General features: G+C 41.6%; 2 long non-coding RNA genes across 2 annotated transcripts in view; both read left to right on the top strand.

The window, feature by feature from the left end:
* Nucleotides 1-721: 721 nt before the first annotated feature.
* Nucleotides 722-18,560, top strand: LOC141548763 (uncharacterized). Its single transcript, XR_012484049.1, has 3 exons — nt 722-768; nt 1,790-1,942; nt 18,477-18,560. It is a non-coding gene; the product is annotated as an uncharacterized LOC141548763 (long non-coding RNA).
* A 2,224-nt stretch (nt 18,561-20,784) lies between these two features.
* The window catches only part of LOC141549116 (uncharacterized), a 35,751-nt gene continuing 34,705 nt past the window's right edge, over nt 20,785-21,830 (top strand). Inside the window, exon 1 of the long non-coding RNA XR_012484226.1 lies at nt 20,785-20,913. This is a non-coding gene — a long non-coding RNA (uncharacterized LOC141549116). The remainder of the gene's footprint in view (nt 20,914-21,830) is intronic.

Below are 21,830 nucleotides of genomic sequence, written 5' to 3' on the forward strand. Positions count from 1 at the left end.
TGATTAGCTGCTGGGCCTCTTGCTCTAATTAGGTAGAGATGGGGGGGGGGATGAATATGGTAGAAAGAGCATGAGGTTCAGAGTGAGCAGACAGTTTCAAACCTGAGTGCTGCTATTTTGCAGTGAGGGGACTTTGGGCAAATAATGTCCTTTCCTCTGGGCCTCAGTATTTCCTTTCGCAAAATGAGGGGGTTGAACAAGATGGCTCTCAAAGATCTTTCTGCCTCTAAATCCCCTCTGGTTGCATTCTGGCTTATTTGCATATTTTTCAAGGTCAAGGTGAAATGTAAACACTGGGATACCTTTCAGCTAAGCACCTTCTGGTGCATATGCCTGCTTTCTCCTCCTCCGTAAAATGAGGGAGATACTTCTCTTGGGGTCCTTTCAGCTCTAAATGTATGTTTTTTTGGGAAATTGTGCAAAGCTGTTTTGGAAAAAAGGCCCATGTGTGGCTCTGGGACTTATGTGATGTTCTTTGCTTTGCGGAATGGCCATTCACGAAGGCGTCGCATGCGCAGGATCCTTAGAGACAACGGCGGCTCAGGGGGTGGACCCAGATCGGGGGCTGTTCTGCTCTGGGACAATGCCAGGGCTTTTTTTCGGCCTTCGCCCCTGCTATTCTCATCGTGGACGTTAGAGGGCACTCCATCATAAGGAATTAAAACGGCCAGCCTTCATCCCAGAGTCGATATACATGTTTTTTAATGTCATCATCCGGGCTGCGGGGAAATGATTGATTCTTCTCAAGCCAACTGGGATCTCGTGGGGGTGAGTAATATCCTTTGGAGATAGGTCTTTCCATATGGGAGCCAGGGTGCCCACTTGGTACCTAATCCAGGGTCTGCCAACTGTTTTCCTTTCAGGAATTCAGCCTTCTGCAGAGCTGTATGGCCCCACGGCCACATATTCTCAGATGAGATAATGTGTGCAAAAGCCCTTTGAAGACCTTAAAGTGCTCCGGAGACAGAAGATATTTTTAGCAGTCCTAATAATCCACAGTGGTGGGGTGGGTAAAGCCAACTTGCTCTATTTGGGATCCATTTCAAATATGCTTCTCCTCATACATAAAGAGAGAGATTGGGAGCAGGCTTGAAAGCTAGACTGGCTTAAGCCCTATACTCACACACGTCATGGTGCTGTATCCAGTGGCCAAGGAGCTGAAGATCAGTGACCAGAAAGATGACAGTCTGCTGGGTTCCCTAGTATCTGTTTGCATAGCACTGCTCAGGAAAGATCTGGGATTCCTTTGGGCAGCTAACATTTTGCTCTGCCTGTGTGCTTAGCTTAGCTTTGAAGACAGTCATAGCCCTGAAGAAATGAAGATGAAGTACATTTTGGGTATAGATAGGTCCTCCAAAGCTTCTGGGGGTCAGGGAAAAGGCGCTTCATCTGCTCCCTCCTTAAAACAGAGTGTCTTCCAAATAAGATGAGATTTTTCCAGGAGCTTTTTAGTTAAGGCACTGAGAAATGAGTTTGACTCTGATGGTTGTGTCACGATTAATTTGGTGGGTTGCCTGCGTCATTGTCAATTTCACCTCTCATGTGTTTCAAGGATATACACAAATCGAGAAAGAAATCCAGGAGTGGGAAGATATAAGGCTTCTATGTGATGCTAAGAAATGGAATCAACTCAGAGGAGAAATCTGGGACCACAGTTCCATGGTACATGGTGTCTGTATAGCTATAGCCCAAATCTTAGGATGTTTAAAGGGCAGCATGATACAAGGGTTAGGACCTTGGATGTAGACATAGAAGAATTAGATCATAATTCCAATTTTGTCTTTTATAGCCGTGTGACTCTGGGCCACTTACTATGCCTAGCTGAACCGACATTTCTTCACATGTGAATATTTACATCTCTCGTGGGATCCCAGCACCTGCGAACATAGACAGTCTGCTCAGCCCGATGCAACTCAAGTCCTGGTCTTTGGAGGCTACCCAGGTAAGTCTGTGTCTGTCTACCATATGGGGAGGAAAGGCTTTTCAAGAGACTTCTCCCCTGAAACTAAGCATGTGTACAAAAGGCCTTTTCTGTATAAGCTTATGCTTTCCCCCCCCCACCTCTGTTCAAATGAGATGGCAATACTGGCTGTAAGCTTCTAAGTAGGGAGAAAGACAGTGACCATCTAGCTCAACCTGAGGCCACGTGTAGCTGTGAGCCCATGGTGCTCTAGTTTCCGTCTGGAGTGTATTGACTGCTTGCTAACTTCTGGGAAGGATTATTAGAGGTACTTGACTTACTGGGAGATGGAACAGATTAGGTTATGATCCCGGGAGCTTCAAAAAATAGGGAGAGCACCATGGGTCCTTGAATTGAGAGTTCATGCTGGAGTCTGTGAGCAGCCACACTCAGAGGGGAACAAAGCCGTGACACAGCCCAATGGTGAATGAACAGGGAGATCCTGCTTACTGCAGGAAAAGAAGTACCTTCGTCCATAGCTCATGCAGCATTTGAAAATGTTCTTGGTGGCATAAATGCTTTGGAATGACTGCTTTAAGTTTGAACCCATTCTTCTTAAGGGCTGAGATGATACATGGTAGACTATGGGTCCAGTTTAGGGGGATTTGTACTTCTTCTTGTATCTTTTCAGCAAATATCCCTTTTGGAAAGCTCATTAATTCCAAAAGGTTAAATGACAGTAGGGTGCTAATTACTGAGTCAGCAAGTGATACAAGGAAGATATTAAGTATGACTGATGATTGATGTTGAGGAAAATACACTGAAATGGGGGCTTGAGAGAATAGCATTAAAAATAATCCACAGGGGTAAGCATAGCCTTGTTCTGGCAATATGACTTACCAATGACAACAGGAGTTGAAATAAAGATCCCCAAAACTTATACAGGCTCCTTATAGGATAAGCTCATTTAGGTGGCTATAACTTCTTAGCAGTATAAATCGTAACCCATCTGTTTCTTTTTTGTTTTGGTTTTTGCTTAATAATATTTTACTTTTTCGAATTATAGGTAAAGCTGGTTTTGATAGTCATTTTGTAAGATTTTGAGTTCCAATTTTTTTCTCCTTCCTTTATTTCCAATGTGTATAGGCTATACACGTAGAATCGTGTTAAACCTTTCCATATCAGTTATGTTGTGAAACGAATCAGAAAGAAAGGGAAAAAGCATGAGAAAGAATAAAGAAAAAAGGCTGACAATAGTATACTTTGATCTGTATTCAGTCTCCATAGTTCTTTGTTTAGATATGGATGGTATTTTCCCATCTCAAGTCTATTAGAATTGTCTTGGATGACTGTAGTCCTGAGAAGAGCTAAGTCCATCATCATTGATCATCACACAACCTTGCTGTTACTGTGTACAATGCTCTCCTTTAACCAATCTATTTTTCCCCTCTTGTATCATTCTCCTTGTCCTCCCATAAATAGTCTATAGGAGAAGCAGGCAGTGTGTTGGGTGGAGAGTGGGATGGGGGAAGGATCTCCTTCGAGATTTTAACATTGTTTGGATATCAATGGAATATGCAGGTAACCCGTCTATAAAATGGGGATGACAAGACTTACAATAGCACTGCCTACCTTGGAAGATTGTTAGTCAGTCAACACATATCACTGTGTGCTAGATACTATGCTAAGTGTTGGAGATACAAAGGAAGGTAAAAACACATTGTCTCTGCCCTCCAAGGGTCCCCATTCTAATGGGAGAGCCAACATGTGAATAAGTAGGTACATACATGCAAGATATGCGCCTACAGAGTAGAATGAATATAGGTTGTACAGAGAAGTTCTGACTATCCTGGAGGAGGAAGGGGGCAGAGTAAGGGCAGAAGGTAAGACTGGAAATAGGGCTGAACATTCCAGGTATGAGAAATATATGGTGCAAAGACACACAGAAGAGAGATGGAGGAAAAATAAGGAGAGCTTTGAAGCAGGATCCTAGAAGAGAGGGGATTAATGTTTAAGAAGATCAGAAAGGCAGAAGAGGTCTGGGTAATGAAGGGCTTCAAATGCCAAACCAAGGTGTCTATATTTAATCTTCAAGGTGATAGGAAGCTACTGGAGTTCAGAGAGCAGGGGCCTGACGTGATCAGAAGCACACTTTGGAAAAACGACCTTGGCAGCAGAGTCTGGATGGATTAGACTGGGGGGTAAGGGACTTGAAGCAAGGAGCCCTGAGTTGGGAGTGGCTGAGGATCTGAACTGGGGAGTGTTAGGAAGAGATGACAAGACTTGGAAATGAATTAAAGATGTGAGGTGAGTGAGAATGAGGAGCCAGGGATGATATCAAAGTTAAAGGCCTAGAAGGCTTTTTAAAGGATTTTTACCAGGAAAGCTAGAAGAGATGGAATTATAACTTAGCAGGTCTAGTTAGATCGAGTGCATTTGTTTGTTTCCTTATGAAAGGGAGATCCTAATTTTTTTTTCTCATGCAGCATGATAAATGTGGAAATATGTTTAGAAGAATTGCACATGTTTAACCTATATTGGATGGCTTGCTGTCTAGGGAAAGGGAGGAGGGAGGGAGAAAAATATGGAACACAAGATTTTGCCAGGGTGAATGTCAAAAGTTATCTCTGCGTGGATTTTGAAAAATAAAAAGCTGTTATACAAAAAAGAGAAATCCATGGGCATGTTTGTAGGCAGTCTGGGAGGACCCATCACACGGGGAGAAAATAAATCTCGGGGGCAGAGTATGGTAGAGAAGACAATCTGCTGGAGTAGGGTAACAGGCAGGGTCAAGGATCTATGGAGAAATGTTGGCCTTGGCCGGGACAGCTGAGACCAGAATGAAGCAAGAGAGAAGAGGAAAAGGTATTTGAATGAGATGAGATGAGAAAGAAGGGGGAAAGGGCGAACTCTCCATTCATTAGCATTAGGAAGAACATAGGCAGTGTTGTTGTGAAAACCAGGTCAGGTTGGCCCCCTTCTCTCAGACACTGTTATCACCTCTCACCTGGATTGGTCAGTTGGCCTCCCTACCCTAAGTTTCTCCTCTCTCCAGTCCAACTTTCTGGGGCAACAGTAAAGGAGTAAGGATTTATATCAATTCTACTTGCGTCAAGCAAGTACTTTACAAGTATTCTATCTTTTGATCCTCATAATAACCTTGAGAGGTGGTGCTACAATGACTCCCCTTTTACAGCTGAGGAAACTGAGGCACAGGTTAAGTGACTTACATGCCCAGGGCCACTCAGCTAGTGGCCAGAAACTGGTTTTGAACGCAGATCTCCCTGACTCAAAGTTCAGAGCTCTAGCCAGTGCGCTACCAGCTGCTTCTCTGAACTATCAAAATGACCTTCCTAAAGCTCAGGTCTCACCAGGTCATTCCTATTCAGTAAATTGCTGTGGCTCCTTATTACTACTCCTTATTACAAATATGAAATCTTCTGTTTGGCTTTTAAAGCCCTTCATATTCCGACAGTCTGTAACCTTTCTAGTTTTCCTAACATCTTCCTTCCTTGGGCATACTCTTGGATCCAGCGATTTCCTTGAACACTAACTACACTCTTCTGACTGCAGGAATTTTTACTGGCTGTCCTCCATCCTTGGAATTCCCTTCTTTCTCATCTCTGCCTCATGGCTTCCTACAAATCTCAGCTTAATGATCACCTTCAGGAGAAGCCCTTCCCAATCCCCCTTAATTCTAGTTCCTTATCTCTGAAGTCATCTCCAATTTATCCCCGTGCATCTCATTTGTACACAGTGTGTGTGTGTTGCCTCCTTTATTAGACTGAGATCCCCAAGGACAAGGGTTGGTTTTGCTTTTCTTTGGATCCTGAATCCTTAGCATAGTGCCTGGCACATACTAACTCAACAAGCCGGGAAGTGGTAGGCTAAGGAGCTGAGCTTGTAGGTAGTGGGCAGTTGGATTGGGTTTTTGAGAAGAGGTTTCCTGTGATGACTGCTTTTTAGGAAATTAAATGTGACAGTAACCTGTATGATGGATTGGAAGGGAGGAGAAAGCAGGGAGATTGATTAGGGGGCTATTCCAGTGTCACAATGTGAAAAAAGCTTGGGCTGTGACAGTCCCCTAACATGGGAAAAATGGATGCTTTTCATTTAGGTTTTTTTTTTTAAGTTTTATCATTCTTTAAAGTTTTATTTACCCCTTCTGTTAATCATCTCAATTATTTCAAGGTAACCCCCATCCTGATCCCAATCAGCAAGCCCCACCCCTAGTAACAAAGAAAAAAGGTAAACAAAACCAATTCGTGCAGCCTACCTCTAACTGACCGCTCATGCAACATTCTGCAACCATCATCTCCCGCCTGCACAAGCAAAGCATGATGGTACAGTTCCTCACCGCTTTGGGAGGCCATAATTGGTCACTGTCATGACAAGATCTTTAACTTATTATTCTTTTCATCTGCATTACTGTAATCATGGAGCTTATTGTCTTACTCCATCTAAAAAAGAAGGAAATGGAGTGGGGGTGTTTGAATTCAAAAAATGAAGTCAAAATAAGCATCCTGGATGAGGGAAAAGCCCCCTTGATAGTTATCTTAAAACCCATTGCTCTCTACTAGTCCTTCCGAGCCACTAATGCAGATCACCTTCTACCCATCCTTTCGTTCCAGATTGATTAATGGGATCCCCCAGATCCCAGCACTAACATCAGCAACTTAGCTGACATTTGAACAGGTTTTCTGGACTCCTGGCCCAGCATTTTCTCCCCAGTCTCATGTTCAGCCCTCTTTGGCTCTATGTTAATTTAGCCCGGTTTCTAGAAGATTTCGCCCCAGCAGAAGAAAAATGGTGTTGACACATTTGCACTGGCTGAAGGTGGACTTAAAAAATGTAGCTTCTCAGTGGAGAAAAAATGGAGCCTGGGTGGGATCCAGGGTTTGGAAAGCAGCTGGTTGCCATGGTGATCGAGGTAAGCTGCTCCTGAATGGGAGAGAAAGGTCACACTGCCTGGGACCAGACTCTTACAGACTCGGGGGCTTCCTGGGTCTGCCTCCTGAGCCTGAGCTTTGCTTTGTCCTGGGAGGAGGAAAGACGGCATAAAGGAAGGTAGCCTGGGGCTGGTCTTGCTCAGCAGCCCGAGGCACACCTCACAGGACCAGCAGGGAACTGCAAGAGCAAAGGCCAGAGACTTTGGGCAGAAAAATCAGAATGCCGGGCCGAGGTCCCAGAGCCCTGGGAGGCCAAACAGCTCTGGGCAATAGAACGCTCCTTTATCCGGGCCCTGGGCTTTGCTCAGGGCGTGCAAAAACCGGACAATCCTTGCCCTCCAGGATTTATGGCCCGGGGACAACACACATCTTATTGGTGAGGAGCAAAGGCGACAGTGTGTACAAAGCTATTGAAGGCCCTTAAAGGACCAGCATATAGCAGTGTGAGTGCTGAGCAGAAAAATCCTGCTCCCTCTGCAAGCTTACTTACTTTGTGTCTGCTTTACTTGTCCAGTAGAAGAAAAACTCCCCTAGAGCAAGGGATTGTTTTCCTTTTGTCTTTGTATCACCACTGCCTAGCCCAGGACCTTAAAGAAGTGGCAAAGTGGATAGAGCCCTGGCCAGAGGTCTGGAAGATGTGAGTTCCTAGCTATGTGCCACCTCCCCTGCCCCAAGCCACTTAATCTCTTAGCCTCATTATTTTCATCTGTAAAGTGGACATAGGAATGACATCTATCTTCTACTCTTGTGAGGAGCAGATGTGATAATGATAACATGTAAAGTACTTTCTAAATTTATAAATACTATATAAATACCCTAAATATAAATTATGTAATAAATATCTAAGCACTAAATAAAAATATTCTATAGACTATACATAGAATATAAAAGCACTGAAGAAATTCTGGTGGTGGCAGCCAGGTAGTTGTTCAGTAGCTTGCCCGGCTTATTCTTGGTACTAATCTTGCTTTAGTATTCCTGGTTTATTAGCTGGATCCAGGCAATGGCATTCAAAAAGGACTTTTCAGAATTCCATTTGAAATTTGCCCATCTCCTCTTCAACATAAGTTGAGACCTCAGAATTATTGCTTACTATAGATTGCATTATTAGGAAGAACTTTTGGAGGTAATCGATCTTTAGTGATTTCAGGTCCTTTAGCTTTTGCCTCTTCAAATGTAAGTAGCTCTCCCATCTCCACTCATTTCATCTAATCTGGGTTTCAGAATGAAGCTGTTTCTGTGATTGCCCTGCACTGATCTCCAATAAAGTTATGTGACTTGGAACCGAAAATGTTGCTGACAGAGAGAGGTATGAAACCTCGGCCTAAAACCAGTAAGATCCGTGCCTCGTTTTGGCATGATGTTGTACTGGTGTTAAATCAGAGTATTCATGCTCAGTGTGTTTCATGTGTGTCCTCAAAGGTACGGTAGGAGCATGTGAGGGGTCAGAGGTCGCTCTCTCTACTGAAGCACGTCTAGCCTGTAGGAGCTCAGCATTTCTGATTTGTCTCCATGTGACTTGCCTTCTTGTGATATCAGCACCGAGGAATTCTAATCTCTCCGCTCTCCTCCATGACAAGCTGGTGATCACAGTGGTTCCAAGCAGGGCCAGCCTCTAACCCTGGGCTGCTCCATCAATTTCCTAGATTCACAGGAGCAGTCTCATCCCCAAACTCAGGGTACTAACCAATTCAGTGACATTGCCAGAGCCCAGTTGGCTGATGTTTTGGGGTTTCTGCCAGGCCTTCACAGCTACAATATTGGGCTCGGGGCATGAAATCCCTGCTTTTCATCACCCTGCCACTTGAAGATTTACAGGGCCCTTTGCTCACAACAAACCTGTGCAGTCAGTAGCGACAAATGAGTCCAGAGGAGAGCAGCCAGGAATGTGAAGGGTCTTGAATGCCTGCCTTCCTTATAAGAATTAGTTGAAAGGAGCAGGGATGCTTAACCTTGAGAACAGCAAAGTTGGTGGGGTAGTAGGGCCATTACAGCCACCCGTTAATTATCTGAAAGTCTAAAGAGCTGTTTCCTAAAAGAGTGATTATTACCCTTATTCTGCTTTGTCCAAGAGGGTTGATTTGGAAGGATTTTTGCAGCGGCAAAGGGAGGCTATGGCTAAGGGAAAAACATCCTTGCCGGGCTGACTGGAGGAAGCAGAGGGTTCCCTGCCTTGCAGGTCTCAGACTGAGGGTGTGTCTGCCCACCCGTCAAGCGTGACTTAAACTCGATAGGCATTGAGGTCCTCGCCGACCCTGACATGATAGAATTCAGTGCAGACATTTCCTTTGTACAGATGAGCTGATCTTGCTGGTTTGCAGTCACGTGGCTATCAAAGCAGAGCTGGAATTTGAAGGCAGTCTCTGGACCCAAGCATAGGGCTCTTTCTCTCAGACTTCAGCCTTTCCAGCAGCATAGTGGATCTTTATGTACACTGAGAGTAAGTTACAGTTTTAAAGTTAGAGTTTTATAAAAGTCTTGACAGACCTGGCATGAAGTTGGTGCTTAATAAATGTTTGGGATGGTGGCTATCTCTGAGTTCTCTTGACCCCATTCATGGGCAGCAGAAAAAAGTTTTATGCACAGTTTATACATAGATAGGACATGCAGGCGCATGACCTTTGGAACCACAGAGAGTAAAAATTAGATGCTAATATAACTCATATGACGACAGATCACTTCATCCAGGGAAAATGGGCCAGCATGTTACTACCTGACTAAAACTCCTGATATTATTTCGTTTATTGTTAGGAGTAGAGGGGTTGGGAAGGAAGGTATTCCACCTCTATCTCCGTCAGAGGAGAGAGACCCATTTCAGGGAAGTCATGTGAAGTCAAGACAGGTGTTAATATTGTCAAGGTCATTCCTTCATACAACAGTGTGGCTCAGTGGGTGGAACACGGGACTTGGAATGAGGAAGGCCTAAGTTTGAATCCTGGCCAAAACACTATGTATAACCCTAGACAAAATAAATAAATTAATTAATTAAAAATTAAAAAGGTTTGTTTTACTGGAACGAAGTTGGTGCTTGATAAATGCTTATATAGTCGCTATCTCTGAGCTGTCTAGATTTTGTTCCCAGGAGGAGGAAAAAGACTAATATTAGTTTATGCTACTGTAGGTGGTACATGTAGTAGTATCACATCACTTAACCTAGGTCTACCTCACTTTCCTTATCAGTAAAATGGGAGTAATAATACCACCTATCCCAGAATTAAATAAAGTGACATATGTAACACATTTTGCAAAGTATAGGTATCATGGAAATGCTAGCCACATTAGAAGATGCAGACTCACCCTGAGTGGGGGTGAAGAAGGAAGTGAACATTCAGATAGCTGTGTAGTACTATTCAGAAACTTGCCTGCCTTAAGATTGTGGTCCCTTGGTGTTTTGATCCATTTGTTACGAGTGGCTCTAATTGCTGAAGCTTTTGAAGGAGCATCTAGGACTGATGTGTCCCAGCTTTGATTTCTTCCAGGAATCTGTGTGTGGATCCACAATCAGATCCACTGTTGTTCTAGGGCCCAGGGAATGAGTGCATCAACATGGAGGTCTGAGAACTTGAATTGCCCCAGTGATTCATTCCTAAATCAGTGTGTGTGTGTGTGTGTGTGTGTGTGTGTGTGTGTGTGTGTGTGTGTGTGTGTGTGTGTCTGACCCCTTCTGCCCAACAACAGCAGCTCTTAGGATATGACAGGTAGAGAAGCCTTAATGGAACCATTTCCCTTTTGATACATAGTCCTGGAAGGAGAGGTCTAAGGAGGGAACAGATTGGCAGGTGGTGAATGGGCATGTACCTTGGACTGGCTCTTCCCTCCCCTCTTCCAGAAGTAGCTGCCCCTGCCCCACAGGCTGCAAATTTGGAGGGAGGAGACGTTGACATTTCTTCACTAAAATGAATTCATCTTTTAGAACCAATCCTACATATTTGCCACAGTTCAAGCTCAAGTGACTTTTCTCACTGCAAAGTGGAAGGGAGCTGTGTTTGATAGGATGGCATTACTAAAGGAGGGTAGAAGAGTTTTGGATAATTTGAGGATTTTGGTGTAGAATTACGTGCAGGGGGAGAAAGGCCTTGCTGCAGTAGTGAAGTTGGAATGAAAGGAGGGTACAAGGCTGTTCATCCACAGTATTAACAAAATTTGGCAGCTGCAAGCTGTTTAGGCCTGGGAGGAGACAATTGCCGATTGCAACTTTTATGAGAGATTGAAAGAGATGATCTCAAGGGGCAGGGCATGTGGGACCCTAGGATTTAGTCGGGCTAATAGATGCGAGAAAAATCCCAGAATCACAAATCATTTTGGGTTTCTGTGAGTCAGTGCTCCCTCAGAATTGCTTGGAAGAGCAGAGTTAAGATTTTGCCAGGGACCCCAGAAGGCAGACAGGGAGTTAGTGAGAAAGCCTTGAGCCATGGCAGCTGGGAGCCTCTCAGCAGGTCCAGTCACTGAAGGCTGAAGGAATATTGGGCCTGGAACACCTTCTTTTTTTAGGCTTGGCAAAGCAACCAATCTCCAGGCAAGCACGAGGACCCAATACAAAGAGAAGCAAATGGACCAGACTTGGTCTGAGAGGAAAATGTTTGGCTTAAAGGGATGCAGAGCCCAAAAGGAATTAGGAAGGGACTTCTCCTGTCATGCTTACCCTCTCAGCAGAGAAACTGCTGGGCCTCAGGGAGGGCCAAGCTGGGAAGATCCAAGCTCTGATTGATTCTGCCTCATTAGGGAGTTGTATTTTTTTTTTTCGGGAGCTTGCTAAGAAAATGGAGAGTGGGTTTAACTGCTCCCAAGAAATCCCTGAGCCAGAGGCGATATAGCAATAAGTGGGGAAATCATAAATCGACAGCTGGATAGGGCTTCAGCTGATAGTCCAAGCCCATCATTTTATAGGTGGGAAAAATGAGGCCAGGGAGATAAAATAACTTTCCCGGTCACACGGGTAGCAGTAAATAACAAAGTGGGCATCCGAACAGAGGTCATATGGTACATTCTAGCACTTTCCTCACTATACAATGATAAGTGATTCAGTGTTAAGAGAGCTGGGCCTGGAATCAGGAAGACCTAGGTCAAATTTAACCCCACATAAGTAATAGCTGTATGACCCTGAGCAAGTCACTGAAGCTGCATTTGCCTCCATTTCCTCAACTGTAAAATGGGGATAATATTAGCACATACCTCCCAGGACTGCTTGTCAGGAGCAAATGAGATACTTGCAAAGCACTTGGCACAAAGTACAAAGCCCATAGTAGGAACTCAATTAAATCCGTATTTTCTTCTCCAAAAATACTAAACATTTATCTTCCCTCAAAATGTTTACAGTCTGCTGGGGAGAGGAGCCTGTCACTTGGAGGGAAATTGAGGGTGATATTTCACTATTCCTTTCACTGTGTAGACAGAAGCTGGTAGAGGAAAAGAGTCCAGAGACTAATCTATATGACAGTGGCTGGAAGGTCTCGGGCTTATGTTGGAACCATATTGAATAGCCAAAGACTAAATGTCATCTATTTGAGCCAAAACTGTCTCCTCAGACTTCAGACACTCTGTGAACTGCCCCCTCTTTACCATAGCTCAATGTTGATAGCTACCATAAGCTCTAACTTTCACTTATCCAAACCAGCTTGGACTATGACTGAGTCTCTGGATTGAGGTTCCTATTTTTCTTCTCAGAATTCTAGGTATAACTGTAAGAGCTTAGAGCTTTTTTCTAATATAGTTCCTTATAATCTTCCATCTGGTATATTTTTTCAACAGCAATTATTTTGTTACAGCTTTTTGTTTACAAAACATATGCAAGGGTAATTTTTTAACGTTGATTCTTGCAAAACCTTCTGTTCCAACTTTTCCCTTCCTTCCCCCCCCTCCCCTAGATGGCAGATAGTCTAATACATGTTAAATATGTTAAAGTATATGTTGAATATAATATATATATATTTATTTATACAATTATCTTGTTGTATTAGAAAGAAGGTGAAAATAATCTGAGAAGGAAAACAAAAATGCAAGCAGACAATAACAAAAAGAATGGAAATGCTATGTTGTGGTCCACACTCATTTTCCATAGTTCTTTTGCTGGGTGTAGCTGGTTCTCTTCATTACTCAACAATTGGAACTGATTTGGATCATCTCATTGTTTCAACATCAATTTGACCAATTGATCTCTCTTCAATATAAATGGGTCAACTGATAGCAATTTGTTTTTGAAAATGGATGTTTATAAAGAAATCATAGCAAGGGAATAATTATAGAAGCATCTTCCCAAACTAGGAATATGTCCTCCACATCCCCACTTGGTCCCTGGGGAAAGTAGGCTCAGATTTAAAGTAGCAACTGCCAAACATTTGCTCCACTAAGTTGTTTTCGAGATTGATAAATCACTCTGTACTTTTACCTGTTAGATTGAGTTCTTGCTAGCCTGGGTCAACAGGTTGCTATTCTTCAGAGCTGTCCCTCACAAGTCTTGGCTCTTGTGACTGGGGAATTATGCTATTGATTCTGATTGCAGGACCTCTAGTAGCTCTTAAGATCACAGAATCATCTCCTGGTCTGTTCTATTCCTCATACTTATTCCCTTAGAATCAGGAAAGAATAGTCATAAGAAAGATAGAAACAGAGGAAGCAACATGTGTTCATGACCACAAGGCAGCTGGATGGGAAAGAGTAGGTGTTTGGCAGCAGTGGGATGTTGCCGCCACTCATATTACCTGTTTTGCTAACTCAAGGCTTAAGGCTTTATTTTGTCTTCCTCCCTACCAAAAGGCGCCAAAAAAGAGAAGTATTGTTGGTTCGAGCCTTTTATTATTCTTTCACAACTAGTCAAGCAGCCAATTTAAATGTTCTTTAGTTACATAGTATAACTGCACATTCTTTGAAACAGGAAGAGTAGGGGTCCCCTATTACATCAAGTATTTTCTGAAGCCTCTGAGTAGGATGGCACTAGGAAGAATATATTGTGCAGTCTCAAAGGATTGGGTCATCAACATCCAATCTTCCTGTCATACCACCATTAAATATTAGGGAACTCAGGTACCTCCTCTCATCGATTATTCAATCAATAAGCATTTATTAAGTGATTACTATGTTTCAAGAATGAGGCTAAGCACAGGGGATAAAAAGAAAGATTAAAAGATGCTTACATTCTGAGGGGTGGAGACGCCTAAATGACTAGATACACAGATGGATATTATTCTGAGGGGATAGGGCAGCTAGGTGGTGCAGCAGATGAAGCATTTGTCCTGGAGGCAGGAAGACTCTTCTTCCTAAGTTCAAATTTCACCTCTTCCTAGCTGTGTGACCTTGCAAGTCACTTCATTATATTTGCCTCAGTTTCCTCATCTGTAAAATGAGAAGGAAATGGAAGGTCACTCCGGTATCTTTGCCAAAAAATCCCCCAGTGGGGTCATAAAGAGTCAGATTAAATGACTGAACAGCAACAGTTCTGGGGGGGGGGGGAGGCACTAACTGATAAGGGAACAGAGAAAAGTTTTCTGGAGAAAGGAAGATTAGAGCTGACAGTTGAAAGGTGTCAGGAAAACTAAGAGACAGATAAGGGCTCAGAGCATTCAAGGCATAGAGGCAAGCTAATGCAAAACCTTGGAATTAGGAGCTACAGTATCACTTCAAGAAACAAAACAAAGTTGTAGGGACCTCTTGCTTTTCCTTTTTCCCCTTCTTAGTTTGAGCATCTTTTTCATTTTGCTGCCCATGAGCATTTCTACTAGGTGGCTGATAAGAGAGGGGGAGGTGGGATGGAAACCAGACTGACATACTTTTTTTTTTTCCTTTCTATACTTTTTTTTATTATTATAGCTTTTTATTTACCAGACATATGCATGGGTAATTTTCCAGCAATGACAATTGCCAAACCTTTTGTTCCAACTTTTCCCCTCCTTCCCCCCCTCCCCAGATGGCAGGTAGACCAATATATGTTAAATATATTAGAGTATAAGTTAATACAATATATGTATACATAAAAAGAATTGGACCTTGAAATAGTGTACAATTAGCCTGTGAAGGAAATCCAAAATGCAGGTGGACAAAATCAGAGGGATTGGGAATTCTATGTAGTGGTTCATAGTCATCTCCCAGCTGGGTGTGGCTGGTTCAGTTCATTCCTGATCTACTGGAACTGATTTGGTTCATCTCATTGTTGAAAATGGCCACGTCCATCAGAATTGATCATCATACAGTATTGTTGCCATGTACAGTGATCTCCTGGTCCTGCTCATTTCACTCAGCATCAGTTCATGTAAGTCTCTCCAGACCTCTCTGAAATCCTCCTGCTCATCATTTCTTAAAGAACAATAATATTCCATAACATTCATATACCACAACTTATTCAGCCATTCTCCAGTTGATGGGCATCCACTCAGTTTCCATAGACTGACATACTTTTGATTTTGATTGAGATTGGTGGAATCCTTGACTGTGAGAGCCAGAGGGGCCCTTTGAGACCACCTTCTCTGCCCACATTTTGTTGAGTGGGAATCTAAGGCTCAGAGAGGGAAGTTCCTTACCCAAAGTCTTCCATTTCTCAACCTCACATTGGTCAGAACCTATGCCTAGCCATATACCTACATGGTTTCCTTCTCCACTAGGAGTAGTGAGAAGACATAACCAGAAAATTTTCAAGCTAGCAGGCCCACTAAAGATCATCTCGTCTAATGGCCTCATTTAAGAGAGAAGGAAAATGAAAGGGCAAAGGGGTCAAAGGCTTGGCCCAAGATCACAAATGTGGTAAAACAGGTGACATGCACAGCCATTCCTCCATCTCATACTGATGATTCCAATCTTCTGTCATCTATAACTTGTTGGATTTGACTCATCTTAATGGTAGCATCTACTTTTTCAAGTAATTGATGTAAGTCTTTTGGGCACAGTTAGCAATTGGTATAGAAATTCAAATATATGCACTGAATTTGTGCTTAATTTGCATATTCTTTTACTTATATGTGGTTTTGTAGAATTCATACCAAAGCTCTCTGCAGACACAGCATGGAATAGTGGGATAATTATAGGCCCTGGAGTCTGGAGGTCTGGGTTTGAAACCCTTGTCATATTTAATATGTTAAAAATGAAAATAATAATAGCTCACATTTACATAGTGCTTTAAGATTTGCAAAATATTTTACATGATTATCTCATTTGATATGGCATGGGGTAAGTCATCTTACCTCTCAAAGTCTCAGTCTCTACATCTGTAAAATGGAGATAATAGTATTTTTACTCCCTATGATGGGAAACACTGTAAAGAGAAGTATTTTGGTGGTTCTTATTGGGAGTTCTCAAGAACTAGTCACTGGATCATAATGCTTAGATGTAGAGCTGGACAGGATCTCAGAGGTGGAAAAATGGAGTTTGAAAGGTTGAGTGACTTAGGCAACATCACAGAAGCACCAAATGATAAAGTAAATTGTAGATGCCAATTCAAAGAAGAGAATGAAGGAAATAAATATTTTGACTTGAGAAAAATGTTTATTAGATCCTGAAACTCCTAAGCAGCTAAAAGACTGAATGTTGGGAAAAAAACAACATATAGATATTTTAAGAACTTCTTTCACTGTCAGGGACAACAGAGTCACCACCATTGCACTCCAATCTAAGATGTAATTATAAAGGTCTAAATGGAACCAAAGGAACAAAGGTTAGAAAGATGTCTGGGTTGGACCATGTGTAACTAGAAAAGACTTCTGTGGATGTGAGAGAATGAAAAGGGCATTGTGGGATTAATCTTCCAGACGCCTGAAGGAGGGGAAGATGTCAAAGACATGGGGGGAAAATCATCAGACTTTACTAACACCAAAAAAGGTAACTCAAAACATCAGCAACTATTGGCCTGAAGGTCCACAGTGCTGGTTATTTAGAAAGCATTTATGAGCCTCCTCAATATGCAACTCAAAGGCCTTCTTATTAATTGTAGACCAGGCCTTCGAGGGCAATATTATTCCCTTGAAGTCCATATCTTTATCCACTGCGCTTGTTGTTGATTGTAAAAAGAAAACATTTGATTCACTAAAGCAAACTACTCCCTGTCTTAAAGACTCTTCTTCACTAAAGTGGATCCTATTAGCATGATGAAACATTTATTGAAAGTTATAATATAAAGTTTAGAACCAATAATCTAAAATTTTCAATAGAGTAGTTGTGTCTACTCATCTGGAAACACTGAATAAAAATATTAATTTGGGAACATGGCTCTAGATTCATATCACAGCTTTGCCGCAGTAGCTTTGGATAAGTCATTTCCTCTCAGTTTATTCACATGTAAAATTAAGCAATTGGAACTAGGTATTCCCTAAGACCTATTTCCAGTTTTAAGTCTATGATCATTTAAGTCATAACCATGACTTTAAAAGTTATTGAGATGACTGATTTAGGAACAGGTCTATTTTTTTTTTTTACAACTTTAAATGGTTCAGATATGTAGTCACTCTAATTCTCTGGTTCCAAACTCCAGCTTAACTAGGTTTGAATTTTGTATCCTCTATCAAATACATACAATTCTTCCAGAAGAGAATTCTCTCCTGCAGAATTTTCTGTAAAAAAAAAAAATAGAACCATCAAAAGTGATACCAGTGATACCATAAGCATCATGATTTCTCATGTCACAGGGGTTCTCAAACTTACGGCCATGGGTACAGCCTGCTGAGGATGTTTATGTGGCCTGCCGGATTATGGCAAATGGGCTGAGGGGCGGAGACAGAGTGTGAGTTTTTGTTTTTACTATAGTCCGGCCCTCCCACAGTCTGAGGGACAGTGAACTGGCCCCCTATTTAAAAAGTTTGAGGATTACTGCTTACTAGATTGGTGACTATGGGCAAGTTATCTAACCTCTCAGATCCCAGCTTTCCTGGGGCTTAATAATGCTTACATAAAACCTCAGGGCCAGGTAGCGGGAAGAAAGTGCTTTGTAAACTACCAAATATTAATTCCTATTAATATTAATGGACTTATTGAAACAATTTCAGAAACATTTCATAGCTGTTTGTACATGGATACAAAGAACAGCTTGTATGAGAATTAAACTATCCTAAATGAATGTGTCTTCCCCCCAGGTCTATTGAATTTTCATTGTACTATGTGGTATAGTAGAAGTCTAGTGTCAAAGTTTAGATGTCTGGGGTTCAAATTCAGCCTCTCTCTAATACTGTCTAGTTACTGATCTGAATTGGTGGAGGAAGTATCCGCAATACCAATGAAATTATTTCATTAGATCAAAAGGTAAATAATCTAAAAATCAAAGTTTATACATTTATTTATGGGTGTCTTTACTATAATTATTTGTATAGTCGACTCGTCAAGTCAATAAACAATTATTTATTCAACATAAATATCAATAACGTTTGTTGGATTGTAACTGCCTATTCTGTGCCAGACATAGGGATAAGTTCTAGATGGGGATACAAGGAACAGCAGAATAATAATTCCTTCCCACAAGGGGTTTATGGTGTAATGGAAGAAATGCCATACAAACAAATCAATTGGAGACAACCAAAAGGAGGGATCAGGAAAGGCTTCTCATAGAATATGGGACTTTAGTGACTGATTTTTTTTTAAGATTCTAACCCCAATTTTTTGTTAACAAAGGTTTTTGCTCCAGTATGAGGTAATTTGTTTTTGTTTTTCTTTTATAGGAATTTATGCAATCTACATTTTGGAACAGGGACCAGAGATGTTGGACATTGGGCTGGTTCTTTAACCATGGTACTCTATGATGGTAGGTCATGAAGCTTCTCTGGTTCTCAGGGTGGGAATATATAAAATGAAGGATTGGATAAAAGAGATCTCTAAGCAACACTTCCTAGCTTTTGCTGATTTTGCATCTTTTTACATCCTATCTCTTTTCCTGAATGTGTATTCTATTATATTGACTAAGCATGACTCTGCATCCAAGAATAGCATTCTTCCCCGAATTGGATCCCCCCCCATTATTCAAAAATCTCATTGTGGTATCATCATTCAATAGCTCTAACTTTCACCGTACCTATTTTTTATGTATCTCATTTTCATCCTTTAATCTGTTTAAGATTTATTGGACTGGATTCTCCAGGGTGATTCTAACTGTGTGATTGAAATGGTAAATCAAGATGAATTGGTGCAAGAAAGAACAACCAGTTTTTCATAAATATTATAAACTCTGCTACTTTGACTGTTAGAAAGCAGGACACTCATCCTACAAGGTTAATTTCCTTCAAGCCCAGAATTGGCCAGTCTGCAGTTTATCTTGAATGGTTAATTACTGCTGGGCTTTAGTCCCAGGTTCATTTGGGGCAGCACTGAAGGGGAACGTCAAAGTTATCTAGTGTGATCCCATTTTACAGGTGAGGAAACAAAGGGTTACCCAGGTGGGAAATTTGAAGCCAGGTCTTTTGATTGCAAATCCAGCACTCTTTCTACTTTCCCATGAATTAACTGAAACATTATTTTGAGGAAGGGGTGGGAGAACAAGAAGGAAAGGATTGGAATTCAAATTTATGGTTTTATTGTGGACAGAAAACCTACAGATGCTTCCCAATTTATGTTCTCAGAGAGTTGTCAGTGATACCGAGAGTTAATTGATTGGCCCAGAATCACATAACCTGTTTGGGTCACAGGAAGGACTTAAATCCTGTTGGTCTCTGATTCTGAAGCCTATGCTCAATCTACTAGGCCATGCTGTCTTATTGTTATATTTTATACACATTATGAGTTTAAAAAATGTAGTTTCTAGAATCCCATAGTAGGCTGTGTTTGCAGGTACTGGCATTCTTATTTGAGAAAGAAAAAAAACTGACATTGAGAAAGACTAAATGCCTCATTTTTGGTCACACAGCCAAGGTCTCCTGAGTCCCCAGGTTGTTCCTGTACACCATCTTATTTGTCTAGGTTGCCCATTCATAACAAGGTACCTACTTTAGAAAACCTACACCAACAGAAAGCACCAGCTTGGGAAAGGAGAGGAGACATGAATTTGAATTCTGATTCTAGTCCTTTTCAGAGAGCCACAGCATTAGGGGGGAAAAGAAACTAGAGCTAACCCTTATGTAGCATTATATATATGATATAACAGTACATAACATAAAGGGCAGCTAGATTGTGCAATGTATGAATTGCCCAGCCTGGAATCAGGAAGACTCACCATCCCAGGTTTAAATCTGGCCTCGGACACTTGCTTCTTTGTCTCCACTTCCTCACCTGTAAAATGAGCTGGAGAAAGAAATTACAAATTATTCCAGTATCTTTGCCAAGAAAACCCCAAATGGGGTCACAAAGAGTTGGATGTAACCAAAAACAACTCAGCAATAATAACACAACGTAATATATAGGACATGACATAATATGAGATATGATATAGTTTAGAATAATATGATTTGATATAATAAAATATATTGCATATATGGACATATGTGTATGTAAATGTATTTGCATGTAAAATCTATTTGTACTTTATTGAAGATCCTCGGAGGTCAGATGTGTTACATTAGGTATGGGCCAGATTAGATGGTTCCTGAGGTCAACTGCAAGTCTGAAATGTTGTGATTCTGTGAACAACTTGATTTCTGCAGTTGATATTATTTCTATACAGCCATCAAAATAACTGAAATGAAAAAGGACAAAGTATTTGTTCACAGTTCCATAAATAATAGATATCAGAGGTGAAATCTGAATGCAGATCTTAACCCCAGAAGCCTATCTTTATATCATGCTGCCTTTGAGAGAGAGAGAGAGAGAGAGAGAGAGAGAGAGAGAGACAGAGACAGAGAGACGTGTGTCAGCCAGTTTTTCAACACAGATGATACTGATATGTGGCTCACACTGGCTATATATCCATTTAGATTCTGACTCGGTTAACTAAATAGTGAATGCAAATGTCCAGTCACATTGCTTTTCACCATTGCACTTTCATTCTTTGTTTGCCCGTTACTCGGGCATACAGCTTACAGCTTTCGTTCTTTCCCTTCAGGCTGCACTATTTGATTAAAGTTGGCAATGGCCGTTTTGATAACCTTCCTATCTGACATCTTGCTGAGGTTTTCTGTGCTGGGAGAAGAGTGACATTCTTCCTTCTTCAAGGATCACATCAACTCTGGGGTAAATGAATTGTACTTTCTTAGACACGGGACAGTCCTTTTTTCTTCATAGAGTAATTGTAGAAGCTGACAGTTTAATCCAGGCCTGGTGTAATCCTTTGAATTCAAAGCTTGGATTCTGTTTCAAGGGAAATTTGCAGAGGATGTCTTAACATGCCTAACATCTCAGGCAAAAGACAAAATTGAGAAAAATTGATCTAGAAGGAGCTGCAAGCTCTTGTCAAATGCTGCCAAAGTTGGACATGAGCGCTCCCATAGCCTCAGAGGATGAGTGAACCAAAGGAAGTCCATATGGACCCTGTCTGTGATTGCTTCAAATTGGCAGCCCAAGGAAGCCAAAGCTTTATGGAATCTGGATGACTAGATCCTGATCTAGGTACCACATTTCAGAAAGGAAATAGATAAAAAGAACCATGTCCAGAGGAGAAAAAAGCTACTCAGGTGAGAGGATTGAAGACCATGACATAAACAGATTAGCATAAGGAACTGGGATGTTACAAATGAGGAAGGGATGCATGGCAACCTTCTTCACCTACTTGTATGGCTGTCATTACCAGAGGAATTAGATTTGTCTTGCATAGTCCCAGAGAGCAAACTTAGAGCAACAGGTATACATTTCAGAGAGACAAATTTAAGACTGCTATAAAGCAAAACTTCCTAGCAATTTGGACTCTCCCAAATATGGATTGAGCTGCCTTTTAGTAGATTCCACCACCAGAGAGGTCACCAAGTCCCAAGCCAAATGATCATTTTTCAAAATATATGGTAGAATTTTTCATTCAGGTACAAATTAGGCTAGGTGGCACTCATCAGCTCTTCCAAATTGTAGAGGGAATTTCTTTTGAGAGAAAAAATGTTCAATTCCTTCATACCTGAATTGTTGGCCTTGCTTGACTTCCCACTCATCTCGGTAAATCT

This window comes from Sminthopsis crassicaudata, chromosome X, assembly GCF_048593235.1.
Source record: "Sminthopsis crassicaudata isolate SCR6 chromosome X, ASM4859323v1, whole genome shotgun sequence".
Classification (NCBI taxonomy): domain Eukaryota; kingdom Metazoa; phylum Chordata; class Mammalia; order Dasyuromorphia; family Dasyuridae; genus Sminthopsis; species Sminthopsis crassicaudata.